This window comes from Triticum aestivum, chromosome 4D (genome assembly GCF_018294505.1).
Source record: "Triticum aestivum cultivar Chinese Spring chromosome 4D, IWGSC CS RefSeq v2.1, whole genome shotgun sequence".
Taxonomy (NCBI): domain Eukaryota; kingdom Viridiplantae; phylum Streptophyta; class Magnoliopsida; order Poales; family Poaceae; genus Triticum; species Triticum aestivum.
The window spans coordinates 377,474,416-377,495,534 of NC_057805.1; positions in this window are offsets into that span (position 1 = coordinate 377,474,416).

A 21,119-nucleotide genomic window follows, 5' to 3' on the forward strand; every position below is an offset into this window, starting at 1 on the left:
TTTTCGTTTCTGTTTGAAAAACAGAATAGTTCTGATTTTATATTGCTTATAACTTCTATGTTTTAGATCCAAATTTAGTGTTTCTTTTTGCATTAGTTTTATAATTTCTTGAAGTTTCTGTTAGTGCAATTGGATTTCATATTTGAGTTGTTTAAAATTGAATTTGATGAAATTTGGTCAAATCACCAATTTGGTCGTATCTTGAGTTTTATAAAATATTTTTGATTGACTCTTTTCGCTACTATTTTGTTATAGTTTTGTCTATCCAGTAGCATATAGTGATTTATTTTTAGTTTATTCTAAATTAGGATTTTAGACAAAACTGTATTGTTTTCTATGTAGTTTTGTTTTGTTTGTAACTTAGTGAGTTTTATTTAGATTTAATTAGTTCTTTTTGCAAAGTTTTGTTCAGTGTAATATACTTCTGTTAGAATTCAGTAGATAATTTTAGAAATTATTTTTATTAGTTTTGCTACTGTTTAGGATTTCAGTTTAGCAGAGTTAGTATATAGTGTATGTAATAGCTAGTATTGTAGTTATTTTGCTAGAAATTATTTTAGATAATTTCTTTCTGTTGTTTTGATGAAAATAGATTTTTTTCTGTTAAGTAATTTCTTAGATTAATTTAGTGTGGTTATGAAAGTTATTGGTCGATATTGTGTGTGTTGGTTTTCCCTAGTTTTCTTTAAAGTTTTCTTTGGATATTTTTTTGGACTTCTTTGATTTCATTATTATTTTATTTATATATTTTATTTAGTTGGGTGTTATTTTGATTGGTAGTATTGATTGCTAGGATTGATTGCTTATGTGAATACTACGTTTGATTATATAGATTTCAACGGACTGACGAATAGTTCTACCAAGTCATTATTCTGAGAGTGTTGTTATCTTCATCAAGTAATACCAGGCAAGTTCACTTTGACCATGTTTTTCGTACTATGTTTTATTTGCATGTAGTAGCACCCTTTTAACAACCCCTCCAGTAGTGTTATTGAATCTTGTAGTTGAGTAGAATGCATGAGGTAGGAACCCATCTCCCTCAATGCTACGCTATAGTAGACGGGGTTGGTATGAGTGTTCGGGAGTGGTGTGAGAATGGAGGACTCTACGTCAATGACGACAAATTCATGATGGCATCGGCAAGGACTGCATCTTAAGGACTTTCAAGACTTCAAGATTGCGAGACTCGAGACAAGAATTCAATACACATTACTGGGTGACGGATGGTTGACGGGCACCCTGGAGAAACCAGTGGATGGCCGGGATGCATGGAGAAGCGCCATGACATCTTGCGGAAAGCTTTACCCAGACACAAAGAGACGGAAGAATACTTCATGCCCAGAAGCTTACCTGTGCAAGTGCAAGTCACTATGGGCTCTGGCTTGGTTGACCTTAGTGGTGACTCTGGCTGGGACGGTGCTAGCAGATGTAGAACTACGGTAGGATTGGATGAGCACCGGACAGTGGTCAAGGGAACTCTTCGGAAGACCATGTTTCGGTCGTCTTGTTCTCAAACACCCTGAAGTGCGAGAACGTAAAAAGAGGGAACGAATCTTGCGGGTAAAGTGCACAAATCTCTGCAGAGGGTTAAAACCTAATCGATTAGCCGTGTCCCCGGTTACGGACAATTTGAGCCTCTGGACTTGGATCTATCTCAGAACTCAGAACACCGGACTGGTAATTTAATTGTGGGCAACTTATGATGATTTGGGTGATGAGACATCGGTTGGCGGAACCATGTCATGATAGGAAATTCCATAGTACAGACTTCTGATATTCCTTTGATATAGGGAAAATAAAACCAGCTTTTACGCAAACAAAACTCAGATACGGCGTCACAAAGCCATATTGCATATAGTATAGTTTATCTTATGTTTTTGTTACAGTGATCTTGCCGGTAAATTCAATGTACTGACCTACACGGCTGCAACGTCTCATGTTGCAGATATTTCTTCGACGAGTAAGAGTTAAGATACAGGGTTACGGTCTACACTCAACCTGCCGATGGCGTTGATGGGACTCCACACCCGTTTGTTTGTTTCCGCTAAGACTTATGAGGTATATATTAGTTTTACGTTATTTATACATGTGATTGAACTTTGATATATACATTGATGTACTGTGTGTGCTAGCATACTGATCCAGGGATGGCACAGATACACAGAGGCTTGACTGTCTGAGGTCGGGTCGCTACAGATATGGAGGATCACATCAGGAACAACTTGATTGGAAGCAAGTATGTGGTTCAATATGCTCTTTGGTACTTTAAAAAAAATGCTGCAACCTGGTGGAAAATGCATCAAGCCATACAAGGATGTAATGGAGCAAGAACTTGGGAGGAATTCAAGAAGACTCTGTTGAGATCACGTCTCATCCAGAAGCGCTGTGACCTGATGAAGAAATCTTGTGCCTGCAAGATTTGCGGAGAAATAGGGCACACCCATGAAGAACACAAGGATGGAAGCCCTCATTGTGAGAAGAATCACCCAGCCGAAGAATGCCCCACTAGGCAGGTGACTTGTTTCTTGTGTCAAGGGACTACGCACTACCCTGCTCAGTGTCATATTTACCCGAAGGTACGAGAGATTACCAAGCAGCAGAAACAAGCCGTGAAAAAACCATCAAGGAAAATTCAGAAGAACCTGCGATGAAGGAAGTTATTCAAGACCCTGATGGTGATGGCCTAAACAGATTTTTCGCCCAAGCCTGCTATTCATGTGGAGAAGAAGGACATTTTTCAGAGTATTGCACAAAGGAAAGCCGAGAGTATCTCGAAGACTTCCCGGCAGCAGAAGTGAAGTTTGACCCTCGAGAAATAGAAGCTCCGATCATTATGGAGAAATCCAGGAAGAGAAAACGAAGGCACCCCCAGAACAACCCAATTTCTGCAGAAAAAGACCTGGGTTCTATCCCCTCTTTCAAGTGCAAGACCTTAGGTCACTATGCCAGTATGTGTCCGGAGAAGAAGCCAGAGAAGGAACCAAGAACCCAAAAAGCAGACACCATCCCCAAGAAGCCCAAGGACTTATCGGAAGTCATCTGTTTTCGCTGCAAGGAAGCCGAACATTATGCTGATGAATGTCCCTACAACAAGGAAGCTGGAGTTGAGTAGTTGGAATTTTGATATGGATGGTAGAAAGCAGTTTTATTTTCTTAAGTTCGATGAGTTGAGTTATGTAATGGGTGCTCAGGGATTGTAATGAGTTCATGAAATCAATAAAGTTAAAGTGTCCTAATTCCATATGTTGAATTGTATGAGTTGTTACGCTATGAACACAGATGTTGATCATTTTCGAGGATATGAGAAATATGGTCTATGGATAAAATTGTGCATTTCACTTTAAGGGTGGCAGTACACTGTGAGAACACCTAATTTATGGAAATGGAAATGTGTCCCAAAGATTGGAGTTTGGACAAAATAAGTATGAGTTGTATTCTAATATTTTGGTTACCTCAGGAGTATGAAGGAACGGAGTACTATTGGATTTAAAGGAGGTGTAATATGGAACAAGAGTTACTCCAAGGATGAGTTAAAGTGGTCAAGTGTTGAAGTGGGCCATAACCCACAAGCCCAGGATTTGAAAAGGAACAGACGTAACCTTGATGAAGGAAGAAATTTGGAAGAATCGGTGATTGAATCAGCATATGTTTCCTAGGAGGATACGCAAAAACCTGAGAGTTGTGAAGTAACGATAGATGTTTTGTTCAGCTTGCAGAATCGATGGAATTATCCGAACTAAGTTCGCCGAAAAGAGAAATTCTGCAATGCTTGTGAGGATGCCCAAGTGTTAGACTACGTAATTCACTGTCTGCGTATGTAGTAATGGTTCAAGTACGGAATAGATTGGCCCCCACACCGGAGACTTCTATCTTGAATTATCATATGTTGATGGAAAATCAGAGAGACTTGAAAACCTTAGAATTGTGTCGATGTGATAAGCCATAAAACCATAGAATGGTAGGACGATGGAACGATTTACAGGCAACCGTTGCCAATCGTAGGATATACGGTGAGATTCAACCCCGGCCATTTTCCTGCAGGAGAAGCCATAAATTGTTGACCACAGGAGGTTCCGATAGTTTCTTAGTATTGACGACAGACATGTCAGATATGAAGACCAACTCTTCAGAGGAACCTCACTAGGATTGAGAGGACACAAGATTTAGAGAAAAAGGTCATGCCCCGACTGGAAGAGCACCAGTGAAAGAGTTATTCCGGAGAATATGAGAAGACCTACACCATCAACCCAAAGGATGGAGTACATGAATTTTTTTTTCAGAACCATAGCCTTGTTTTTAAGTGTGGTAGCACCCAGACCTCTCTGGTCGATGGATTTGTTGGAAGACCCCCAAACCCTAACCTTTTCTTGCTAGCCTCTTCGAATCTCGAGGATGAGATTCATTTTAAGTGTGGTAGGTTTGTAACATCCCCAAATTCTAAATTTTGGAATGTTATATTAAATAAATATTTATGATTGTTTGTTTCATTGTTGTGTGACTAATTGTGTGAAATTGAGTGGAATTTGAAACTTTTTAAAAGTTGAATGAGAGGGAATGAAATGACTTTCCCAAACTTTTCACTTTGCATTCTGATCTCTGTGAATTCAAATTCTTGTCAAATGCAAAACCCTAGAGTGAAGATGACATGACTTCTTCCAATTAAAATGAAAAGGGTTTTTGAAAATATTTGAATTTCATTTTGCAAATAATTCAAACCAGAAACTTTATGCAACTCACTGATTTTCATGAGAGAAGATAAAATGACTTCTTAAAATTATGTGAAATATGAGTTGGAAGTTTAAAAGATTCAAATTGGAAGTTCTTTTGAAACCCTTTTTTTCTATTCAGAGTTATTTGTTTTTCTTCAAATTATTTTCTCCAGAAAAATAAAATATATGGAAAATAGGGTAAAATGATTCCCTACAATAGAAAATGGAGAGAAATGAGTTTGAAATCATTTTGGTATTTTAAAATATTTTATTTGGTTTTTAAATGAATCGGTAGCACTATTTTCCTTATTCAATTTTTTGTGGATTTTAGTTGCCTTTGAAAATATGTTCATCTTTTAGGATTTATTTTTCTAAACATTTTGATATATTATATGCGTATATTATATTTCTATTTGTTTCTTAGTTTATTTTTGTTCTGTTCTCTGTTTAAAAGAAAAAGGGGAAAAGTCTTTTTAGAAGGCTGAAGCCCAGTCGTCCAGGCCACCTCTCTCTCCCCCCATGGCCCAGCTGGCCCAGCAGCTCGCTCCCGTGCCCGAAAACCCTTAGCGCAGGTCGCCCGTTCCCTCTCGCTCTTGCCCGCAGCCACTGACGCGTGGGGCCCGCTGTCTTCTTCCTCCTCACGCCAAGCCAAGTCGACGCCCGAGCTCGCTCAACCGCCGCCGTATCCCGAATCGCTCGGGATCCTCTTCCCCGATTTGCTCCCTCCTCCAAGAACCCCTCCCCCTATATATACCCCTCTTCCTCGTTCGTTTCCGCCCTAAAGCCGCCCCAAACCCCTCTCCCCCGCCCGTATTGCGTCGCCGGAGCTCGAGCACCACCGCCACGCCATTGCCGCCGCAGCACTCGACCCCGACCACCTTGCCGCCACCTGAGATCACCATCGTAACCCCATCGCTCGTTTGCATCTCCCCGTTCCCTCACCCAAGCCCGAAACGCACCGGAGCACCGTCATCTGCCTAAGCCCGAACGCCATCGCCGCCTCAACCTCACCGTCGTCCTCCTCTGACGTCCCCGAGCTCACCACCGACCACCATCGTCATCGCCATCATCTTCCACATCTCCTGGATGCCTTCCCCATCACTGGGGACCACCGGAGGCGTCGACCGCGTTGAACCCGAGCCGTCGGAACCTCGCCGGAGTCACCTTGTGACGCCCCCGATTTGACCGTACACTAATCATATACGCAAACGTGTACGATCAAGATCAGGGACTCACGGGAAGATATCACAACACAACTCTAAAACATAAATAAGTCATATAAGCATCAGAATACAAGCCAGGGGCCTCGAGGGCTCGAATACAAGTGCTCGATCATAGACGAGTCAGCGGAAGCAACAATATCTGAGTACAGACATAAGTTAAACAAGTTTGCCTTAAGAAGGCTAGCACAAACTGGGATACAGATCGAAAGAGGCGCATGCCTCCTTCCTGGGATCCTCCTAAACTACTCCTGGTCGTCGTCAGCGGCCTGCACGTAGTAGTAGGCACCTCCGGTGTAGTAGGAGTCATCGTCGACGGTGGCGTCTGTCTCCTGGGCTCCAGCATCTGGTTGTGTCAACCAGGTAGAATGGAAAGGGGGGAAAAGAGGGAGAAAAGCAACCGTGAGTACTCATCCAAAGTACTCGCAAGCAAGGAGCTACACTACATATGCATGGGTATATGTGTAAAGGGCCATATCGGTGGACTGAACTGCAGAATGCCAGAATAAGAGGGAGATAGCTAATCCTGTCGAAGACTATGCTTCTGGCCACCTCCATCTTGCAGCATGTAGAAGAGAGTAGATTGAAGTCCTCCAGTAGCATCGCATAGCATAATCCTACCCGGCGATCCCCTCCTCGTCGCCCTGTTAGAGAGCGATCACCGGGTTGTATCTGGCACTTGAAAGGGTCTATTTTATTAAGTATCGGTTCTAGTTGTCATAAGGTCAAGGTACAACTTCGGGTCGTCCTTTTACCGAGGGACACGGCTATTCGAATAGATAAACTTCCCTGCAGGGGTGCACCACATAACCCAACACGCTTGACCCCATTTGGCCGAATACACTTTCCTGGGTCATGCCCGGCCGCGGAAGATCAACACGTCGCAGCCCCACCTAGGCACAACAGAGAGGTCAGCACGCCGGTCTAAATCCTATGGCGCAGGGGTCTGGGCCCATCGCCCATTGCACACCTGCACGTTGCGAACGCGGCCGAAAGCACACCTAGCCTAGTAGGCATTCCAGTCCAATCCGGCGCGCGCCGCTCAGTCGCTGACGTCACGAAGGCTTCGGCTGATACCATGACGTCAAGTGCCCATAACTGTTCCCGCGTAGTTGGTTAGTGCGTATAGACCAAATGGCCAGACTCAGATCAAATACCAAGAACTCGTTAAGCGTGTTATTTTGAAGTAACCGCGGACGCCGTCCAGGGCCAGGCCCACCTCTCGCCTAGGTGGTCTCAACCTGCCCTGTCGCTCCTCCACAAGATCCACACGCGGGTACTCCTATGAGCCGACCCGACTCTAGTCACCACAGGTATCATGTATAGAGTATATAAGTATATACCCATGATCACCGCCCAAGTGATCACGGCCCGATAGTATAACACAGCAGGCGGACAAGAATGTAGGGCCACTGATGGAAAACTAGCATCCTATACTAAGCATGTAGGATTGCAGGTAGAGGTAACAACAGTAGCAGCAAGGACAGGCTATGCATCAGGATAGGATTAACGGAAAGCAGTAACATGCTACACTACTCTAATGCAAGCAGTATAGAGAAGAATAGGCGATATCTGGTGATTAAGGGGGGGGGCTTGCCTGATTGCTCTGCCAAGAAGGAGGGGTCGTCAACAGCGTAGTCGGTCGGGGCACCAGCAGCGGCGTCGGTCTCGTAGTCTACCCGAGAGAAGAGGGGGAAGAAACAATGAATACAATGCAAACAGATGCATAACGATGCATGACATGACAAAGCGTGATGCTAGGTGTGCCCAATCGCGGTAGTAGGTGATACCGACGAAGGGGGAAAACATCCGGGAAAGTATTCCCGGTGTCTCGTGTTTTCGGACAGATGAACCGGAGGGGGAAAGTTGCGAGTTCGATAGGTTAGGGATGTGTGGCGGACGAACGGGCTGCGTATTCGGATTCGCCTCGTCGTTCTGAGCAACTTTCATGTAGAAAGTATTTTCATCCGAGTTACGGATTATTTTATATGATTTTCTAAAGATTTAATCATTTTTTGGATTTAATAAATTAACTTAATTCGAAAAGTAATTAATGCATCAGCATGACATCAGCATGATGTCAGCAGTCAATGTTGACCGTTGACCTGAAAGGTGGGTCCCGCATGTCATTCACTGATAGTTAAATAATCATAGTTAATTAGGTTAACTAGTTAATTAGGCTAATTTTATTAATGATTAATTAATTAATTAATTTATTTAATTAGTTAATTAATTGATATGTTTTTTTAAGAATCCTTTTTTTTATTAAACATTCTGGGGGCTGGGCCCCATGTGTCATTGGCCCTATGGGCCTTAGTGGGTACGCGGGCGCTGGGTGCGCGCATAGCCCGAACGGGCACTAGCCCGCGGGGGCGCACCCGACTGGGCGCCGTGGTGCGGCTGGTGGGCGTGGGCGCAGCGCACCGGCGTGGAGCTCCAGGTGGCTGCGACCGGGCGGAGCATGGGGAGGGCCGCGGCTGCCGACACGCAGCAGGGCGGCCGGAGGCGGACGACGGGCGCGTGAGGCCGCGACGAGAGGGGCGGAGGCTCCTCGGCGCGAGACAGGGCGAGCGGGAAGGAGCAGCGCGTGCGGGCTCGCGCGCCAGGGCGCGTGCAGAGGCGCGCTGGGCGCGGCCTCGAGCGGCGTACAGGGAAGGGGTGCGGGGCGAGGGCCGATGTGGCTGGTCCAGGTGCGGATCGGGCGCGGCGGATGCCGTCCGACAGGGGGAGAGGGGAGGCTCGTCGTCTCATCGGCGTTCGTGGGGTAATGGCAGCGGGGCTCGGGGTGGTGGACGGGGACGATGCTCCGACGAGGAGAGGGATGAGGAGGCGAGGAGGCAGGCCGGCGGGGTGGGCGGCACCGAGCGGTGTTGGCGACGGCGGAGGAGTCCCGGCGAGTGACGAGCGGCGACGGCGGTCCGGGGCGACGTCGAGGTCGTGAGTGGGGCGACCTGCGAATGTGGGGGGGGGGGTGGGGCGACGGAAGGGCGTGCGCCGGGGGCGATGGGGACGAGGCAAGGTCGTCTCGATCCCGATCCAGACGGGTGAGAGAAGGGGATCGTGGGGGGAGTGGAGAGTGGGATCGGGCTAGGGTTCACTGGGGTTGGTTATAGGCCAGGGGAGTTGGGCCGGCTAGCTGGCAGTGGCCGCTGGGCCACGGCCCAGCTGGGGGGGGGCTCTTGTTTTCAACAGTTTCCTTTTGTTTTGTTTTTACCCTTTTATAAAAAATTTCTTTTTTACTGGTTTATTTGTAGTCCCATCTTATCAAAGTTTTATAAAAACATAAAAGTTGTACCAAAATCAGTATTACTAATTATACCTCTGATACTGAAGTTTAAACCCCTGGATAAAATATTTTAACATTTTATAATTAACAAAAGGCATTTATTAAATTGGTTATGTTGTTGTTTCATTCCCATTTGAGCATTTCAACATTTTATAAAAGTGTGGTTTCTCCACCATAATTACCTATGCATTATTTGGCTCACTCCGAACATTTTAGTTTTAATATTTGAAATCTTTTATTGTTTGCTTGATTTTGATTTTGAATTCGAATCGGTTTCGAACTAACGCGATATTAGCAACAGTAATCGAGGTGACATGGCATCATTAGCAGAGGGTTACTGTAGCTTAATTATCCGGGCGTCACAATTCTCTTCCACTACAAGAAATCTCGTCCTGAGATTTAGGAGGGGAGTAAGGGGGAAAGTTCTGGTTACGGAATTCTAACGAATCTTCTCGGTCTTGTTTGCTCTTCTCGAAGAAGTTGATCCGTTACGTTGATGCCTTCATTCCTCTGCTCCAGGTCATCATGATGAAGTCGTCATCCTTTCTTCGGGACTTCCATCGTACTTACGAATAGGTAAGGGGCAGCTCGGCTACGACAAAATGCTTATGAGGGAAACAATCTGGGGGTTAACCCATGAATGAGCATAAGAGTATCTCTCGAGTTGAACATATTTAAAATACATCGAGAGTAAGGTACGAAGGTACAATAATAGGTTCCAAGCGGATAGACAATCGTTCGATGCCTGAAAAAGAGTGTGAAAGGGGTTCAAATCATCAAGTTTAAGTATTGCATCTGATACCGGAACAGATCAATAGGAAGGTGGCTCATGAATTACACACGAAACCAAGAGTAAGGGATAACTTTGTCAACAAGGTGTACAGGAGAGTCAGGTTTCGATCGTGTGGATCTGTGGGTTATGGGCCCACCATGTGGTTAAAAGTAGGAAGGTCGGTGACATCTTGCACGATCATGTAAGCAAGGCATGTCAGAGGATAGTCTGTCGGTTATGTCAGCAACAGCATCGGTACCAAGGGCGAGGGACAAAGAGAACCATTTTCCTACTCGTTTGAACGAGGCGGACCAGTAGGCAAGGTTCTCGTCCATCGGTGGTTACCGGAATGTCATCAACAAATGCAACAGGGTCTTACTGACACGGTTGTACACCAAGGTGTTTACATAAGCAGGAGAAAATTACTACTTTGATCATATATATCACCAGAAAGGTTAAACAAATCAATGAAAAGGAAAAGGTGACCATCAGATTAAACAGAACAATGGAAAGGTAAATGTGTTTAAACACATGTTTCAGGGATATATCCTTCCCAAGGACAAGCAGAGCATGATATCCATGATATGATATAATGTAGAAAACCCTTTAGGTAAGGGGAGAGGAAGTTCATGACATTACCCATACAGCGGTGTTTGGATAATTGATAAAGATAATTTAGCATTGTGCTTCAAATGCTCTTATTGAAAATCGGAGTACCACAGACATGCTTCGGGATAGCATTGACATGGTCTTCAAGCAAAAATCGGACTTTGGATACACAAAGGATCCATCAGGAAAAACTTGTAGACTAAGTCTTACAATTTTCTCATGGAAGAATGGATAACCTTGCTAATAAGGAACCTATAACAACAGGTCATCCTGCCAGGTGTGCTGGGCATGCCATCACCTTACCGGGTCATAAAAGACCAGTGTTATAACTCTTGGAAAAATGTTCCAACCATCATATATGACCGAGATTCAGATCTGATCGGTGTTTGGATACCTCAGACTCAGGATGCCTGAGAAGAAAAGGTGCAAAACAAATTGACGAGACGATATTGTAAGATTCTCGGGAAATTTACTACGGAAGCGAGTTCCGAAACAAAAGCTCATCATTAAACCAATGAAGGGATAAGGAGGTAGCTGATGAACTCAGCGACAATTCATCGAGACTTCAAAAAGATGGGTTTCCACAATTATGTGAACAAGGAGATAACATTAGTCAGATCAAATGATATGATGATGTATGCTCGAGGAAAACATACACAGTTAAACATTGGTTGAAAGGTGCACCTGAAATATGGGCTCAGGTAGCATCACCGATGTTAGAATGGTGATTCGATAACCGACGGTCTAAGAATGGAATGTCGACCATTAACTTCAAAGCAATAAGGTTGCTAGAAGGGCAGAATCCAAACAGCATCGTTCACTTGTTGGTACCCCGGTTGGAATCAACACGAGGACCAAGAAAGAATGGTGATGGTGAGAAGTATCACTATACCAAGAATTCTTAAGAGGTGGTGAAATTCCCACGACATTCTTGACATGAAAGATGTTAATACTCCAAGGTAAAGAAGAACTAAGACTGGATAGCAAGGAACTCAAGGTATAACACAAAACACGGTCAAGTTTGTGTTTAACAGAAGGCAATAAAATGGTCGATGATAAAACAAATCATCGAGGGCAAGGATGGTATTTCTCATCATGAATTCAATTGATATCTAGGAGGGAGTCAAGATGTTGATGATGATCACGACAAATTTTGTCGAGAGGCTCCACGAAGAATCAATCGAACAGCGACTGCATCAAGCAAAAGGACCGATGCAGGGATAGATTATTGGATCCATGGATATGACACCAACTCGGAACCAAGCTTATTGTTCGAGGTGGAACGATAAGACGAGGGAATCAACGTAAGCTTAGTTAATCGTTGAAGATTATGCTCCGGGAATAAGGAAGAGGTAGCACAGTTAAAATCAGCACGATAATGATATAGCCGATCAGGCTAGGAATGACATGACGGAGTATTAAGCTTATAAGAAATTAAAATTACTTAGAGTTATTGAATCGGATTGTGGAATCAATTCACTTATCGGTGTTCTCGAGTGACTAATAACTCAGAACCCGGGGAAAATCTAAAAACAGTGAGAAGCAATACTAGATGAAGACTCATAGGAAGCAACACAGTTCTTTGATATTCTCGAGATACCGGAGGGCAATACTTGAAGGAAGATAAGAATAGAGGTTGTGGAGATGTATCGATCAACAGAAGACAAGTATTTTAACTTGTCTGAGAAATGGAATCAAGGAGAAAATGGTCGGAACCACGATTGCGAAAGGCCAGATCCTAGATATAAGATGAACTTATACCAAGGGAGTAATTAATTTAAGAGAAGCTTTTAATGATAAGATCTACATCGTGTCCATGGGCATGAACACAAAGTTCAAGGTCGACTCCCACTTGTCCAATGCATAACTTTTCATTCACTTCTCTCATTCGATGAAGTTGTATGGTAGAAAATTATCTGGTAAAATACCAGAAGGGTATGGCTTGTGAAAACCTTCGGGTTCATACGGTTTTTAGGGAAGGTATAGGTTCAATCCATCGGGGCATCTTAGAAACATATACCTCAAACTTCAAGAGTAAAATCACCAGCTCAAAAGTAGAGTATGGTTATCAAGCAGAGGATACAAATTACCAAAGGCATTAATATGAAGGACACTATCAGATAATAACCCAACAAGGGGTCTTGTGGTCTACAACGGAGCTGATGCGAGTATCGGTACTCTATCAGAGGAAGAAGGAACGAAAGGGCATCGGACTATAAAAACAACTAAGTAATTCAAAGCTCAAATGCAAAGGAATTATCATTTCCAAATCAAGGGATCAGAAGCCAATGGTCTGATTAAGAATGGATAAGTTGAATAGACTTAGGGGTACAATCGACGGCAATTTGATTGGTCGATAACCATTTCACGTTTCAAATGACGTCTGAGCCGGAAGGATGACTTCTAGGCTCTGATTGAGGATTGCGAGCATTCGCAACAAATTGAATCAACGGACTCAAAATGATAATGACAAGAGATGCCAATAAGATTACGAGACTTAAGATTAATCATAATGCAAGTAAGCAAGAATTTCAAGAGTAAAAGGCTCCTGAGGATTTTTGGAAGATCGAATGGTATTTTGAACACTTTTGTGAAATACTTGAATCAACTGGGGATGAGCGGATACTCGGTAAGTGCGAGAATTATCTGTAGGGGTATTCAGGTGACAAAGAACAGCAAGGCAGTAAGCTCAAAGGATTCTCGGAACAACAGAGAGAATTTCGGGGTATCTTGTAATAACAAGATCAACTGGGAAACATTGTATGAATGGCGAGTATACGTGGTTATCCATAGGAGTTTATCGATGGAATGGAATTGCAAAAGCGATGAACACAAGTTCTCGGGTTAACAGCGGAGAGGGTCTTCAGGGTCTTCACGTGCAGCAGACGATCATCAGTAATAAGGGGCTCTCCGGGTGAAAGTGATAACGAGATCCTAATGTTAGATTTAGCAAAATTCATTTAACCCGAATAGGAGAGAGATCAGAGTCCCAGAGTAAAGGTCGAGGAGTAAAAGATCCTAGTACCACCCAATGGCGACGTGGCCCGTAAGACACACAACCATGTTAGTAAAAAACTTTTCCAATGACTAGACTCGACTTAGGCCAAGGAGTTGGAAAGGGGGATTCCTACAGGCAGTTGGCTCTGGTACCAACTTGTGACGCCCCCGATTTGATCGTACACTAATGATACACGCAAACGTGTACGATCAAGATCAGAGACTCACGGGAAGATATCACAACACAACTCTAAAACATAAATAAGTCATACAAGCATCATAATACAAGCCAGGGGCCTCGAGGGCTCGAATACAAGTGCTCGATCATAGACGAGTCAGCGGAAGCAACAATATCTGAGTACAGACATAAGTTAAACAAGTTTGCCTTAAGAAGGCTAGCACAAACTGGGATACAGATCGAAAGAGGCGCAGGCCTCCTACTTGGGATCCTCCTAAACTACTCCTGGTCATCGTCAGCGGCCTGCACGTAGTAGTAGGCACCATCGGTGTAGTAGGAGTCGTCGTCGACGGTGGCGTCTGTCTCCTGGGCTCCAGCATCTGGTTGCGTCAACCAGGTAGAATGGAAAGGGGGAAAAGAGGGAGAAAAGCAACCATGAGTACTCATCCAAAGTACTCGCAAGCAAGGAGCTACACTACATATGCATGGGTATATGTGTAAAGGGCCATATCGGTGGACTGAACTGCAGAATGCCAGAATAAGAGGGGGATAGCTAATCCTGTCAAAGACTACGTTTCTGGCCACCTCCATCTTGCAGCATGTAGAAGAGAGTAGATTGAAGTCCTCCAGTAGCATCGCATAGCATAATCCTACCCGGCGATCCCCTCCTCGTCGCCCTGTTAGAGAGCGATCACCGGGTTGTATCTGTCACTTGAAAGGGTGTATTTTATTAAGTATCCGGTTCAAGTTGTCATAAGGTCAAGGTACAACTCCGGGTCGTCCTTTTACCGAGGGACACGGCTATTCGAATAGATAAACTTCCCTGCAGGGGTGCACCACATAACCCAACACGCTCGATCCCATTTGGCCGGACACACTTTCCTGGGTCATGCCCGGCCGCGGAAGATCAACACGTCGCAGCCCCACCTAGGCACAACAGAGAGGTTAGCACGCCGGTCTAAATCCTATGGCGCAGGGGTCTGGGCCCATCGCCCATTACACACCTGCATGTTGCGAACGCGGCCGAAAGCAGACCTAGCCTAGTAGGCGTTCCAGTCCAATCCGGCGCGCGCCGCTCAGTCGCTGACGTCACGAAGGCTTCGGCTGATACCACGACGTCGAGTGCCCATAACTGTGCCCGCGTAGTTGGTTAGTGCGTATAGACCAAATGGCCAGACTCAGATCAAATACCAAGAACTCGTTAAGCGTGTTATTTTGAAGTAACCGCGGACGCCGTCCAGGGCCAGGGCCACCTCTCGCCTAGGTGGTCTCAACCTGCCCTGTCGCTCCGCCACAAGATCCACTCGCGGGTACTCGTACGAGCCGACCCGACTTTAGTCACCACAGGTCTCATGTATAGAGTATATAAGTATATACCCGTGATCACCGCCCAAGTGATCACGGCCGGATAGTATAGCACAGCAGACGGACAAGAATGTAGGGCCACTGATGGAAAAGTAGCATCCTATACTAAGCATGTAGGATTGCAGGTAGAGGTAACAACAGTAGTAGCAAGGAAAGGCTATGCATCCAGATAGGATTAACGGAAAGCAGTAACATGCTACACTACTCTAATGCAAGCAATATAGAGAAGAATAGACGATATCTGGTGATCAAGGGGGGGGGGGCTTGCCTGATTGCTCAAGCAAGAAGGAGGGGTCGTCAACAGCATAGTCGGTCGGGGCACCAGCAGCGGCGTCGGTCTCGTAGTCTACCCGAGAGAAGAGGGGGAAGAAACAATGAATACAATGCAAACAGATGCATAACGATGCATGACATGACAAAGCGTGATGCTAGGTGTGCCCAATCGCGGTAGTAGGTGATACCGACGAAGGGGGAAAACATCCGGGAAAGTATTCCCGATGTCTCGTGTTTTCGGACAGATGAACCGGAGGGGGAAAGTTGCGAGTTCGATAGGTTAGGGATGTGTGGCAGACGAACGGGCTACGTATTCGGATTCGTCTCGTCGTTCTGAGCAACTTTCATGTAGAAAGTATTTTCATCCGAGTTACGGATTATTTTATATGATTTTCTAAAGATTTAATCATTTTTTGGATTTAATAAATTAACTTAATTCGAAAAGTAATTAATGCATCAGCATGACATCAACATGATGTCAGCAGTCAACGTTGACCGTTGACCTGAAAGGTGGGTCCCGCATGTCATTCACTGATAGTTAATTAATCATAGTTAATTAGGTTAACTAGTTAATTAGGCTAATTTAATCAGGATTAATTAATTAATTTATTTATTTAATTAGTTAATTAATTGATATGTTTTTTTAAGAATCCTTTTTTTTATTAAACATTCTGGGGGCTGGGCCCCATGTGTCATTGGCCCTATGGGCCTTAGTGGGTACGCGGGCGCTGGGTGCGCGCATAGCCCGAACGGGCACTAGCCCGCGGGGGCGCACCCGACTGGGCGCCGTGGTGCGGCTGGTGGGCGTGGGCGGCAGCGCACCGGCGTGGAGCTCCAGGTGGCTGCGACCGGGCGGAGCATGGGGAGGGCCGCGGCTGCCGACAAGCAGCAGGGCGGCTGGAGGCGGACGACGGGCGCGTGAGGCCGCGACGAGAGGGGCGGAGGTTCCTCAGCGCGAGACAGGGCGAGCGGGAAGGAGCAGCGCGTGCGGGCTCGCGCGCCAGGGCGCGTGCGGAGGCGCGCTGGGCGCGGCCTCGAGCGGCGTACAGGGAAGGGTGCGGGGGGAGGGCCGATGTGGTTGGTCCAGGTGCGGGTCGGGCGCGGCGGATGGCGTCCGACAGGGGGAGAGGGGAGGCTCGTCGTCTCACCGGCGTTCGTGGGGTAATGGCAGCGGGGAGAGGGGTGGTGGACGGGGACGACGCTCCGACGAGGAGAGGTATGAGGAGGCGAGGAGGCAGGCCGGCGGGGTGGGCGGCGCCGAGCGGTGTTGGCAACGGCGGAGGAGTCCCGGCGAGTGACGAGCGGCGACGGCGGTCCGGGGCGACGTCGAGGTCGTGAGTGGGGCGGCCTGCGAACGTGGGGGGGAGTGGGGCGACGGAAGGGCGTGCGCCGGGGGTGATGGGGACGAGGCAAGGTCGTCTCGATCCCGATCGAGACGGGTGAGAGAAGGGGATCGTCGGGGGGCAGTGGAGAGTGGGATCGGGCTAGGGTTCACTGGGGTTGGTTATAGGCCAGGGGAGTTGGGCCGGCTAGCTGGCATTGGCCGCTGGGCCACGGCCCAGCTGGGGGGGCTCTTGTTTTCAACAGTTTCCTTTTGTTTTGTTTTTACCCTTTTACTTAATTTTCTTTTTTACTGTTTTATTTGTAGTCCCATCTTATCTAAGTTTTATAAAAACATAAAAGTTGTACCAAAATCAGTATTACTAATTATACCTCTGATACTAAAGTTTAAACCCCTAGATAAAATATTTTAACATTTTATAATTAACAAAAGGCATTTATTAAATTGGTTATGTTGTGGTTTCATTTCCATTTGAGCATTTATACATTTTATAAAAGTGAGCTTTCTCCACCATAATTACCTATGCATTATTTGGCTTACTCCGAACGTTTTAGTTATAATATTTGAAATCTTTTATTGTTTGCTTGATTTTGATTTTGAATTCGAATCGGTTTCGAACTAACGCGATATTAGCAACAGTAATCGAGGTGATGTGGCATCATTAGCAGAGGGTTACTGTAGCTTAATTATCCGGGCGTCACACACCTCGCCACCGCTGTGAGCATCCCCTCTCTTCTCCCCCGTCCGTTCTTTTTTCAACGCTCTAGATTAGATCTATCGAGTAGGTTGTTTTTTTAATAGATCGGTTTAGTTCCGGTTTGTTACGGATTTTATTCGGTTTAGGTCGGTTCAGGTGTAGTCCTTTTAGCCGATCGGTCTTTCTGTTTTAGCCCGTACACGTTTGTGTTATTTTACGACCGAGCGCTAGATAGTTCAGATCGCCCACCTCCCTGGCCCGATAGCAGTAGGCCACGTAGCTAGTGCCCGATTGTTTGTTTTGTTTTGATTTTTGTTTCTGTTTTAAAAACAGAATAGTTCTGATTTTATATTGCTTATAACTTTTATGTTTTAGATCCAAATTTAGTGTTTCTTTTTGCATTAGTTTTATAATTTCTTGAAGTTTCTGTTAGTGCAATTGGATTTCATATTTGAGTTGTTTAAAATTGAATTTGATGAAATTTGTTCAAATCACCAATTTGGTCATATCTTGTGTTTTATAAAATATTTTTGATTGATTCTTTTTGCTACTGTTTTCTTATAGTTTTGTCTATCCAGTAGCATATAGTGATTTATTTTTAGTTTATTTTAAATTAGGGTTTTTGGCAAAATAGTACTGTTTTCTATGTAGTTTTTTTTGTAACTTAGTGAGTTTTATTTAGATTTAATTAATTCTTTTTGCAAAGTTTTGTTCAGTGTAATATACTTCTGTTAGAATTCAGTAGATAATTTTAGAAATTATTTTTATTAGTTTTGCTACTGTTTAGGATTTCAGTTTAGCAGAGTTAGTATATAGTGTATGTAATAGCTAGTATTGTAGTTATTTTGCTAGAAATTATTTTAGATAATTTCTTTCTGTTGTTTTGATGAAAATAGATTTTATTTTCTGTTAAGTAATTTCTTAGATTAATTTAGTGTGGTTATGAAAGTTATTGGTTGATATTGTGTGTGTTGGTTTTCCCTAGTTTTCTTTAAAGTTTTCTTTGGATTTTTTTGGCCTTCTTTGATTTCATTATTGTTTTATTAATCTATTTTATTTAGTTGAGTGTTATTTTGATTGATAGTATTGATTGCTAGGACTGATTGCTTATGTGAATACAACGTTTGATTATATAGATTTCAACGGACTGACGAATAGTTCTACCAAGTCATTATTCTGAGAGTGTTGTTATCTTCATCAAGTAATACCAGGCAAGTTCTCTTTGACCATGTTTTTCCTACCCATGTTTTATTTGCATGTAGTAGCACCCTTTTAACAACCCCTCCAGTAGTGTTATTGAATCTTGTAGTTGAGTAGAATGCATGAGGTAGGAACCCATCTCCCTCAATGCTACGCTATAGTAGACGGGGTTGGTATGAGTGTTCGGGAGTGGTGTGAGAATGGAGGACTCTACGTCAATGACGACAAATTCATGATGGCATCGACAAGGACTGCATCTTCAGGACTTTCAAGATTTCAAGATTTCGAGACTCGAGACAAGAATTTAATACAAATTACTGGGTGAAGGACGGTTGACGGGCACCCTGGAGAAACCAGTGGATGGCCAGGATGCATGGAGAAGCGCGATGACATCTTGCGGAAAGCTTCTCCCAGACTCAAAAAGACGGAATAATACTTCATGCCCGGAAGCTTACCTGTGAAACCGCAAGTCACTATGGGCTCTGGCTTGGTTGACCTTAGTGGTGACTCTAGCTGGGACGGTGCTAGCAGATGTAGAACTACGGTAGGATTGGGTGAGCACCGGACAGTGGTCAGGGGAACTCTTCGGAAGACCATGTTTCGGTCGTCTTGTTCTCAAACACCTTGAAGTGCGAGAACGTAAAAAGAGGGATCGAATCTTGCGGGTAAAGTGTTCAAACCTCTGCAGAGGGTTAAAACCTAATCGATTAGTCGTGTCCCCGGTTACGGACAATTTGAGCCTCTGGACTTGGATCTATCTCGGAACTCTCAACACCGGACTGATAATTTAATTGTGGGCAACTTATGATGATTTGGGTGATGAGACATTGGTTGGCGGAACCATGCCATGATAGGAAATTCCATAGTACAGACTTCTGATATTCCTTTGATGTAGGGAAAATAAAACCAGCTTTTACGCAAACAAAACTCAGATACAGAGCCACAAAGCCATATTGCATATAGTATAGTTTATCTTATGTTTTTGTTACAGTGATCTTGCCGGTACATTCGATGTACTGACCTACACGGAGGTAACGTCTCATGTTGCAGATATTTCTTCGACGAGTAAGAGTTAAGATACAGGATTACGGTCTACACTCAACCTGCCGATGGCGTTGATGGGACTCCACACCCGTTTGTTTGTTTCCGCTGAGACTTATGAGGTATATATCAATTTTATGTTATTTATACATGTGATTGCACTTTTATATATACATTGATGTACTGTGTGTGCCAGCATACTGATCCAGGGATGGCACAGATACACAGAGGCTTGACTGTCTGAGGTCAGGTCGCTACACTCTCTAAGTCTACCTTCCACTTGCCTTTATCTTCAGCAGAAATTTCTTCTTTGGCGTTGTGCTTAGATAAGACAGTAGGGTGACCTGGGGTTGTGAAACCAAACCCAGTAACGACAACATCATTGGTCTTTTCCTCAGCAGGCTTAATCGGGCTCGACGGCTTGGAAATAGCCGGTTCAACGTCCATATGATCTATGGAGGCTTCATGGTCTTGTGGTGGTGGATCATCAAGGGTGGCCTCAACAATTGGGTTAGAAGGTTCTAACTATTGTTTTTCCGGTTTAGACGGTTGGAGTCGTCGACCGGCTTATTCAGCTTTGCCTTCTAGCTGGGTTTGGCCCAGCCCCTGAAAATAAGAAGCATAAAGAGGTCAATATAATGATCAGGCATAAGGTTTGAATGATTGAATATACTCTTACCCAGGTACAGTCTTGAAAGTTGGGATTTGAGTTCCAGTTGATTTGCCAGAGGAGGAATGAGAAGTTCCCTGATAGTTTGAATCAGACGGGTTAAGAGGTTGTCGGAAATGACCCGCCTTGGGATAAAGTATATCAGAAATATGTAAGACCTCTGGGTGGCTTTTGCGAACCTGCGTGTTCGGTAAGCCGGAAGAAGTAATCACACCACCACTATGCCGGGTGGTACGACGAGCTTCGTGTTGCTGTTTCTTCAAAAGAAAGTTGGGATCCAAGTGAGCTAAAGGGTGATAAAAGCTTACTTTCCGGCTTGCTTGCCGGGTTTTCTGTGTTGGCAGAGGTTCTGAGCCGGAGGAAAGAATAATTACCTCTGCATCATCTGCATGGCTGGCTTCTGCGTCATCCTGATCATAGTCATTGTCAATAAGATGTATAAAAAATGAGCCAAGAGAGTCAAGTTCTACCTCCGACTCATCATCATCCTTGTCATCGTCCAAGTTTAAATCAGCGGACTCTATGGTCTTCTTCTTGGCAGGCCTCTTGGTGGCCTTTGTTTTGGTACAAGCCGGTTTTACCGATTTATCTTGTGGTTTCTTCTTCCAAAATGGAGAATTGGCCTGTTGAAGTCAAAAATATCATAAGTGGGCATAATTACTAAAAATGTTGTTGAGTGGAAGGTGTGCAACACTTACAGCTGGCGGCTTGTCGAAGGTGCAGAAAGGACTAAGTCCTATTTTACTACATTCCTTTACAG